Consider the following 10,660-nt stretch of genomic DNA (forward strand, 5'->3'; position numbering starts at 1 on the left):
AAATGCCTGCAAGAAAAAAAGCCAGCCGCAGAGAAGCCATATTCCTGAAAATATAAGAAAAATGCTGTTTTTTAGGGGTTCTGGACATGCTACAGAGCTGAAACTTGACAGGTACACTTTTTAGACCCCCCAGACACTAAATACAAAAAATGACATGCCTGCCTAAAAAAATGCCCGCTAAATGCCTGCAAGAGAAAAAGCCAGCCGCAGAGAAGCCGTATTCCTGAAAATATAAGAAAAATGCTGTTTTTTAGGGGTTCTGGACATGCTACAGAGCTGAAACTTGACAGGTACACTTTTTAGACCCCCCAGACACTAAATACAAAAAATGACATGCCTGCCTAAAAAAATGCCCGATAAATGCCTGCAAGAGAAAAAGCCAGCCGCAGAGAAGCCGTATTCCTGAAAATATAATAAAAATGCTGTTTTTTAGGGGTTCTGGACATGCTACAGAGCTGAAACTTGACAGGTACACTTTTTAGACCCCCCCAGACACTGAATACAAAAAATGACATGCCTGCCTAAAAAAATGCCCGCTAAATGCCTGCAAGAAAAAAAGCCAGCCGCAGAGAAGCCATATTCCTGAAAATATAAGAAAAATGCTGTTTTTTAGGGGTTCTGGACATGCTACAGAGCTGAAACTTGACAAGTACACTTTTTAGACCCCCCAGACACTAAATACAAAAAATGACATGCCTGCCTAAAAAAATGCCCGCTAAATGCCTGCAAGAGAAAAAGCCAGCCGCAGAGAAGCCGTATTCCTGAAAATATAAGAAAAATGCTGTTTTTTAGGAGTTCTGGACATGCTACAGAGCTGAAACTTGACAGGTACACTTTTTAGACCCCCCCAGACACTAAATACAAAAAATGACATGCCTGCCTAAAAAAATGCCCGATAAATGCCTGCAAGAGAAAAAGCCAGCCGCAGAGAAGCCGTATTCCTGAAAATATAATAAAAATGCTGTTTTTTAGGAGTTCTGGACATGCTACAGAGCTGAAACTTGACAGGTACACTTTTTAGACCCCCCAGACACTGAATACAAAAAATGACATGCCTGCCTAAAAAAATGCCCGATAAATGCCTGCAAGAGAAAAAGCCAGCCGCAGAGAAGCCGTATTACTGAAAATATAATAAAAATAATGTTTTTTAGGGGTTCTGGACATGCTACAGAGCTGAAACTTGACAGGTACACTTTTTAGACCCCCCAGACACTAAATACAAAAAATGACATGCCTGCCTAAAAAAATGCCCGATAAATGCCTGCAAGAGAAAAAGCCAGCCGCAGAGAAGCCGTATTACTGAAAATATAATAAAAATGCTGTTTTTTAGGGGTTCTGGACATGCTACAGAGCTGAAACTTGACAGGTACACTTTTTAGACCCCCCAGACACTAAATACAAAAAATGACATGCCTGCCTAAAAAAATGCCCGCTAAATGCCTGCAAGAAAAAAAGCCAGCCGCAGAGAAGCCATATTCCTGAAAATATAAGAAAAATGCTGTTTTTTAGGGGTTCTGGACATGCTACAGAGCTGAAACTTGACAGGTACACTTTTTAGACCCCCCAGACACTAAATACAAAAAATGACATGCCTGCCTAAAAAAATGCCCGCTAAATGCCTGCAAGAGAAAAAGCCAGCCGCAGAGAAGCCGTATTCCTGAAAATATAAGAAAAATGCTGTTTTTTAGGGGTTCTGGACATGCTACAGAGCTGAAACTTGACAGGTACACTTTTTAGACCCCCCAGACACTAAATACAAAAAATGACATGCCTGCCTAAAAAAATGCCCGATAAATGCCTGCAAGAGAAAAAGCCAGCCGCAGAGAAGCCGTATTCCTGAAAATATAATAAAAATGCTGTTTTTTAGGGGTTCTGGACATGCTACAGAGCTGAAACTTGACAGGTACACTTTTTAGACCCCCCAGACACTGAATACAAAAAATGACATGCCTGCCTAAAAAAATGCCCGCTAAATGCCTGCAAGAAAAAAAGCCAGCCGCAGAGAAGCCATATTCCTGAAAATATAAGAAAAATGCTGTTTTTTAGGGGTTCTGGACATGCTACAGAGCTGAAACTTGACAGGTACACTTTTTAGACCCCCCAGACACTAAATACAAAAAATGACATGCCTGCCTAAAAAAATGCCCGCTAAATGCCTGCAAGAGAAAAAGCCAGCCGCAGAGAAGCCGTATTCCTGAAAATATAAGAATAATGCTGTTTTTTAGGAGTTCTGGACATGCTACAGAGCTGAAACTTGACAGGTACACTTTTTAGACCCCCCCAGACACTAAATACAAAAAATGACATGCCTGCCTAAAAAAATGCCCGATAAATGCCTGCAAGAGAAAAAGCCAGCCGCAGAGAAGCCGTATTCCTGAAAATATAATAAAAATGCTGTTTTTTAGGAGTTCTGGACATGCTACAGAGCTGAAACTTGACAGGTACACTTTTTAGACCCCCCAGACACTGAATACAAAAAATGACATGCCTGCCTAAAAAAATGCCCGCTAAATGCCTGCAAGAAAAAAAGCCAGCCGCAGAGAAGCCATATTCCTGAAAATATAAGAAAAATGCTGTTTTTTAGGGGTTCTGGACATGCTACAGAGCTGAAACTTGACAGGTACACTTTTTAGACCCCCCAGACACTAAATACAAAAAATGACATGCCTGCCTAAAAAAATGCCCGCTAAATGCCTGCAAGAGAAAAAGCCAGCCGCAGAGAAGCCGTATTCCTGAAAATATAAGAAAAATGCTGTTTTTTAGGAGTTCTGGACATGCTACAGAGCTGAAACTTGACAGGTACACTTTTTAGACCCCCCCAGACACTAAATACAAAAAATGACATGCCTGCCTAAAAAAATGCCCGATAAATGCCTGCAAGAGAAAAAGCCAGCCGCAGAGAAGCCGTATTCCTGAAAATATAATAAAAATGCTGTTTTTTAGGAGTTCTGGACATGCTACAGAGCTGAAACTTGACAGGTACACTTTTTAGACCCCCCAGACACTGAATACAAAAAATGACATGCCTGCCTAAAAAAATGCCCGATAAATGCCTGCAAGAGAAAAAGCCAGCTGCAGAGAAGCCGTATTACTGAAAATATAATAAAAATGCTGTTTTTTAGGGGTTCTGGACATGCTACAGAGCTGAAACTTGACAGGTACACTTTTTAGACCCCCCAGACACTAAATACAAAAAATGACATGCCTGCCTAAAAAAATGCCCGCTAAATGCCTGCAAGAAAAAAAGCCAGCCGCAGAGAAGCCATATTCCTGAAAATATAAGAAAAATGCTGTTTTTTAGGGGTTCTGGACATGCTACAGAGCTGAAACTTGACAGGTACACTTTTTAGACCCCCCAGACACTGAATACAAAAAATGACATGCCTGCCTAAAAAAATGCCCGCTAAATGCCTGCAAGAAAAAAAGCCAGCCGCAGAGAAGCCATATTCCTGAAAATATAAGAAAAATGCTGTTTTTTAGGGGTTCTGGACATGCTACAGAGCTGAAACTTGACAGGTACACTTTTTAGACCCCCCAGACACTAAATACAAAAAATTACATGCCTGCCTAAAAAAATGCCCGCTAAATGCCTGCAAGAGAAAAAGCCAGCCGCAGAGAAGCCATATTCCTGAAAATATAAGAAAAATGCTGTTTTTTAGGGGTTCTGGACATGCTACAGAGCTGAAACTTGACAGGTACACTTTTTAGACCCCCCAGACACTAAATACAAAAAATGACATGCCTGCCTAAAAAAATGCCCGCTAAATGCCTGCAAGAGAAAAAGCCAGCCGCAGAGAAGCCATATTCCTGAAAATATAAGACAAATGCTGTTTTTTAGGGGTTCTGGACATGCTACAGAGCTGAAACTTCACAGGTACACTTTTTAGACCCCCCAGATGCTAAATCCAAAGAAATTTTTTATTTTTATTTTTTTTTAATTTTTCCAATAATTGGCTCTCTATCAAAAAATTATAATTTTTAAGAACTTTTTTTTGCGTGATCCCTCTCCGGCATGCCACAGTCCAGGTGTTAGTCCCCTTGAAACAACTTTTCCATCACTATTGTGGCCAGAAAGAGTCCCTGTGTGTTTTAAAATTCGCCTGCCTATTGAAGTCTATGGCGGTTCGCCCGGTTCGCCGGTTCGCGAACATTTGCCGATGTTCGCGTTCGCCGTTCGCGAACGGCGAATTTTAGGTTCGCGACATCACTAATGATAGGAGGTAGTATCTTCAGGGGAGGAGAGCAGAGTGTATGATAGGAGGTAGTATCTTCAGGGGAGGAGAGCAGAGTGTATGATAGGAGGTGGTATCTTCAGGGGAGGAGTGCAGAGTGTATGATAGGAGGTAGTATTTTCAGGGAGGGAGTGCGGAGTGTACAACGGGTGGGTAGTATCTTCAGGAGAGGAGTGCCGAGTGTATGATGGCAGAGAGTATCTTCAGGGGAGGAGAGCGGAGTGTATGACAGTGGGTAGTATCTTCAGGGGAGGAGTGCAGAGTGTATGATAGGAGGTAGTATCTTCAGGGGGGGAAAGCGGAGTGTATGATAGGAGGTAGAATTTTCAGGGTAGGAGTGCGGAGTGTACAACGGGTGGGTAGTATCTTCAGGAGAGGAGTGCCGAGTGTATGATGGCAGAGAGTATCTTTGGGGGAGGAGAGAGAAGTGTATGATAGGAGGTAGTATCTTCAGGGGAGGAGTGCAGAGTGTATGATAGGAGGTGGTATCTTCAGGGGAGGAAAGCGGAGTGTATGATAGGAGGTAGTATTTTCAGGGAGGGAGTGCGGAGTGTACAACGGGTGGGTAGTATCTTCAGGAGAGGAGTGCCGAGTGTATGATGGCAGAGAGTATCTTCAGGGGAGGAGAGCGGAGTGTATGATAGGAGGTAGTATCTTCAGGAGAGGAGTGCAGAGTGTATATGATGGCAGGTAGAAGGTTTAGAAGAGGAGTACAGAGTATATCATGCTAGACAATATATACAGGAGATAAGTGCAGTAGAGATGCACCTCTGCCACCTCTAAGCTCTTTCTGTAGCCAGCACTAGAGGTACTGAGCAAAAAAGCTGCAGAGTGCTGGGAGAGATGGAGGCAGAAAGAAGCAACAAAGGTTCCGTGGCACCACCGATGCCAGGAGAGGAGTGCTGTCACTTGTAGACACAGAAACCAGGCTTCTGTGTTTACATGTGACAGCATTAAGGCACAAGCGCAGTTCCAGTGCTGGAGGTGGTGGAACTCAGTTCCACCAAGTTCCAGCTGATAAAAATCCCTGGCTATAGTAGATTATGATTGTTACGATTCCAGTGTATCACTTGTGATAATTGTTCTTTGATAGTTTACACCAGGGATCCTCAAACTATGGCCCTCTGGTTAACAGGACAAGTAGAGAGGGTGAATCTCCCTAACAGACAGCAATTAAAAAATTACATGAGGTCTAATCCCTCTAATCTACTCCATCCAAAACTAAAAAAAAAGTTTTGCCTTTAGTTGTACTTCAGTTTGAAAATACTAGGAGTGCTGGGCTATACACTTTTACACTAGTGTTTCTTTTTTTTTTTAATTATTTATTTATCAATATTTTAATTATTACAAAATTCGATAAAATTTGTCTGCTCCATGGGATAAAAGGCTTGATTAAAAAATATAAAAGCTCCCTGATTCCACATCTCACGAACGCCGCCAAAAGTTTGATACCCTTAACCGGTTGCCGACCACCGCACGACTATATACTGCGGCGGTCAGCCCCGGCCAGGCAGAGTGATGTAGGGGTACGTCACTCGCCTGTCACTGACTTGTGAGCCAATTGCGGGCGGGCGCGCGCCCGCCCCGGCTCGTTCACTGACAAGTCAGTGCGTGTGACCGGCGGACCCGATCGTCCGCCGGTCACTCACGATCGCTCCGGTGAAGGGAGAAAGTCAGGCGGCTAATGTAAACAAGCCGCCTGTCATTCTCCCTGGTGTAAAAATGAAGATCAGACTGTTCTACTATGTAGGACCGTTGATCTCTGTTTTTACACCAATAGCCATGTCCCTTTACAGTTAGAATCACGCCCCTAGGACACACTTAACCCCTCCCTCTCCAATACAGTTAACCCCTTCCCTGCCAGTGTCATTTTTTCATTAACAGTGCATATGTATAGCACTGATTACTGCAGTAATGTCACTGGTAGCCCCAAAAGTGTCAAAAATGTCAGTCAAGGGTCCGATCTGTCCGCCGCAATGTCGCAGTACTGCAAAAAAAATCGCAGATCGCTGCCATTACGCGTTAAAAAAAAAAAACACCAAAAATGACAAAAATCTTTCCCTTTGTTAGTAAACGCGATAACTTTACCAAACTGCGATTTTTTTTACCAAACATATGAAGCATAAAACAAATTGGCTGAAAATGTTAAAAAATTTAGATTTTTTACATTTTTTGGGGGGGGAATTTCAAGTTTTGGTAAATTAATTGTATCTTTCTCTCTGTATTATATGGAATTATGGATGGTGTATTATTTGAGGTTTTTTACACTAGTGTTTCTAACAATAAGTCATCAAGGTTGAAATCTGCTCCTTGAATGTTACTGATAATATTACATTTTTTAATGGCTTCTTCCAGCATTTTTATTCTGTCCATAAATCCAATCTTTCCTTCCCGCTTCTCTTTCTCGATGAGCAACTGGATATAATCTACAGCAGACATTGGATTTGGTTTTAAGGCGATCTCCTGGAGACGTTCAAGGATCTTAGGAATCTTCTGCAAAAGTTTAGTTGCCTCATCCTCTGCCTTCGTAATGTCATCCTTCAATTTTCTGAGGACATTTGTTGGATTCATCGCCTTCTTCTCCTGTTTTTCATATTTTTCTTTTATATCAACATAGGTTTTCATTTTTGATTCAACAATAGTTTGCCAGTAAGACTTTTCTGAAAAATGTTTGCTAGATTTATGTCCACACAAACGGCAAGTTCTCTTCAAATTAAAAACATGACAAAATAAAACTAGGAAGTCAAATTGCATGTGGCAGTCTTTGTGACATGTAGAGCTGCACTCATGGCAGTTGGTTGAGTATTCATTGGAGTCTGTCTTTTTTTTAATGCTTTCTTTCACTTCAAACTCAAAATACTCATTCTTTTCAATCTCCATCTTGTGTTTCTTCAGTTTGCTCTCTGTTTCTTCCAGTTCCTGCCGTTTAAACAACACCTCCTCAATTTTTTCGATGAGTCCATCCAAAACTACCTCCAAAGTATTTCTTTCTGCTAGAACTTTCTTTGTTAAACTTAAATCTTTACTGGCTATTCCAGGCAAAAAGTGTAAAAGAAATTTCTCAATGCTTTTCATTCCCATCTTCCATTGTATTTCATGAGTCATGCAGACAAATTCATCCTCATCATCATCATCAGGGCGGTTATTAGCGTACACCATGCTGTTATTGACCTTGAAGTACACAGGCTTTCCATCTTTAGATTTTGCACAGGGAACGTTAGCCTCCATAATTGCCGAGAGAACTTTTGGTTCCTGGACATCAGCGAAGGTTGTGAAGAAGATTATGTTTTCCCTGATATTATTCCCAAAAATAGATAAAATGTTGTCATAGATGTACTCCTGTGTTGGAGTTAACCGAGCCAAAGAAGACTGAACCACAAAACAAATAGCATCAATTTCTGAGAATTTGCATTTTTCAAAAAATTCTCGTATCTTCCGCATGATTTTCTCATCATAGCTTATCCCTCGGGTGTCGCCAAACCCCGGAGTGTCAATGATTGTTATGGTGTACGGTATTTGGAAGTTATCTTCATGGTTGATCTGGTACATGGTGACATTCGATGTTTGGCTGTGAGCTTGACTCTTCCCACTACTCTCCTCAATTAGCTTGATCCGGTGATCATCCTTCCAGTCCACACCTAAGATGTAGTTGACCATAGTGTTAATCAGAGTTGTTTTACCAGATCCTGTTTCACCAACCATCATGATCATTTTGTTTTTCTTATTGGCCTTTGCTGTTCCAATTTCCCATATATTCTGATGCTTCACACGCTCCATTTTCATGTTGCAAATAGTCAGAGGTCCAGACTTGTTTTTAATGAGCAGATGCACGCTTAGAAGAAAAGACCTTTTACAACTTTCTACTATAGAAAGAGGGCCTTTCTTACCTAGAAAATCAACAAAAATAAAAATTATTGACAATATCTTTATATGGTCACAATAGAAAGTCACCAAACATAAAAAATTAGACAAGGGTACAACCAGACAGGTTATTGTGAAGTGGGCTCAAATGAACCAAAAATTCCCCTTGCCTAATTAGGGAGAAACACAGTAGAGCCTTCTAAATACAGGAAGTATTTGCACGTCTCTGTAGCACCCTCCTTGATAGGTTGCTAGAAAGGTTCAGGTACATTTAGTTCTTTAGCTCCTCTGTATTTAGTGGAGAAGTGTGTGGATATTTTTGGCTGTTCTGGGTTTCATTGGCCAAAGGCTCAACTGCTTCTCCCAGCCATCTAGTTTGTTCTAGAATGTAGAGGGTCAAAAGAGGTTGATCCTCGTCCTGAATATTTATGTAGTCTAAGGCTCCATGTACACGGGACGCTGGAAATGGCCGTTTAGGAGCAGATGGGCGTTTTTTTCAGAAGTCCCTGAACGCAGCTCCATGTTATCTTATCTGTCCATTTACACATGGTCGTTTACAGTCATTTGCAGGCAGTTGCGTTCAGGGACTTTTTTTAGAACGCAATTATATTGCGTTCGAACGTGTGTTTCCCGACGTTTCAAACGCAGAAACGCGGCCGAACGTGACTAAACGTGACTGAACGTGATGAACCTACGTTCAGCCACGTTATACGTTTTTTTTCTTCCATTCAAAATCAATGGTTCCCTATGGGAGCCTATTGATTTGAATGGAAGTCACCGCAAGTCGGATCCGACTTGCGGCGCGACCTGCACTGTGAGAATCTTGAGGGGGAACTCCACACCAAAAATGGGATAAAAATTGCGTGGGGTTCCCCCCCCGGGTTCCAAACCAGGCCCTTCGGGTCCGGCATGGAATTTGAGGGTAGCCCCACGCCGAAAAAACGGCGTGGGGTCCCCCCCCAAAATCCATACCAGACCCTTATCCGAGCATGCAGCCCGGCAGGCCAGGAAAGGGGAGGGGACGAGCGAGCTGCCCCACCCCCCCTGGACCACACCAGGCCACATGCCCTCAACATGGGGGGGGTGTTGGTGCTTTGGGGCAGGGGGAGCTCTGCACCCCCCACCTCAAAGCACCTTGCCCCCATGTTGATGAGGACAAGGGCCTCATCCCCACAACCCTGGCCGCTGGTTGTGGGGGTCTGCGGGCAGGGGGCTCATCGGAATCTGGAAGCCCCCTTTAACAAGGGGCCCCCCAGATCCCGGACCCCCTCCCTATGTGAATGGGTATGGGGTACACTGTACCCCTACTCATTCACCACATAAAAGGCAGTGTATGGAAATAACGACAGGAGACGTTTTGGAAAGTTTTATTAAAAATCTTCATCCGGCTCTTCTTGTCTTCTCCTCTCCGGGGTCTTCTCCTCTGCGGGGTCTTCTGCTCTTTTGCTGTCCCCTCTCCGGGGTCTTCTGCTCTTTTGCTGTCCCCTCTTCTGCTGTCCTCTCTTCTTTTCTTCTCTACTCCGGGGTCTTCTTCTCTTTTGCTTTCCCTCTTCTGCTGTCCCTCTTCTGCTGTCTCTCTTCTTTTCTTCTCCTCTCCGGGGTCTTCTCCTCTCCAGGGTCTTCTGCTGTCGGCTGTCGGCTTTCGGCTCTTCTTCCTCCGGTCCTCCTCCGACGACGTCTCCTTGATTATGAAGATCTCCGGTCTCTGCAGCTTGTTATATAGCCATTAGGGCGTGGCCACGATGACGTCATCGAGGCCCCGCCCCCTCACGTCACAGATGACGTCATCGTGGCCACGCCCTAATGGCTATATAACAAGCTGCAGAGACCGGAGATCTTCATAATCAAGGAGACGTATTCGGAGGAGGACCGGAGGAAGAAGAGCCGACAGCCGACAGCAGAAGACCCCGGAGAGGAGAAGACCCCGGAGAGGAGAAGAAAAGAAGAGAGGACAGCAGAAGAGGGACAGCAGAAGAGGGACAGCAAAAGAGCAGAAGACCCCGGAGTAGAGAAGAAAAGAAGAGAGGACAGCAGAAGAGGGGAAAGAGCAGAAGACCCCGGAGAGGGGACAGCAAAAGAGCAGAAGACCCCGGAGAGGAGAAGACCCCGGAGAGGAGAAGACAAGAAGAGCCGGATGAAGATTTTTAATAAAACTTTCCAAAACGTCTCCTGTCGTTATTTCCATACACTGCCTTTTATGTGGTGAATGAGTAGGGGTACAGTGTACCCCATACCCATTCACATAGGGAGGGGGTCCGGGATCTGGGGGGCCCCTTGTTAAAGGGGGCTTCCAGATTCCGATGAGCCCCCTGCCCGCAGACCCCCACAACCAGCGGCCAGGGTTGTGGGGATGAGGCCCTTGTCCTCATCAACATGGGGGCAAGGTGCTTTGAGGTGGGGGGTGCAGAGCTCCCCCTGCCCCAAAGCACCAACACCCCCCCCATGTTGAGGGCATGTGGCCTGGTGTGGTCCAGGGGGGTGGGGCCGCTCGCTCGTCCCCTCCCCTTTCCTGGCCTGCCGGGCTGCATGCTCGGATAAGGGTCTGGTATGGATTTTGGGGGGGACCC

The sequence above is a fragment of the Pelophylax lessonae genome, assembly GCF_965119305.1.
Source record: "Pelophylax lessonae genome assembly, chromosome: 5".
NCBI classification, from domain to species: Eukaryota; Metazoa; Chordata; class Amphibia; order Anura; family Ranidae; genus Pelophylax; species Pelophylax lessonae.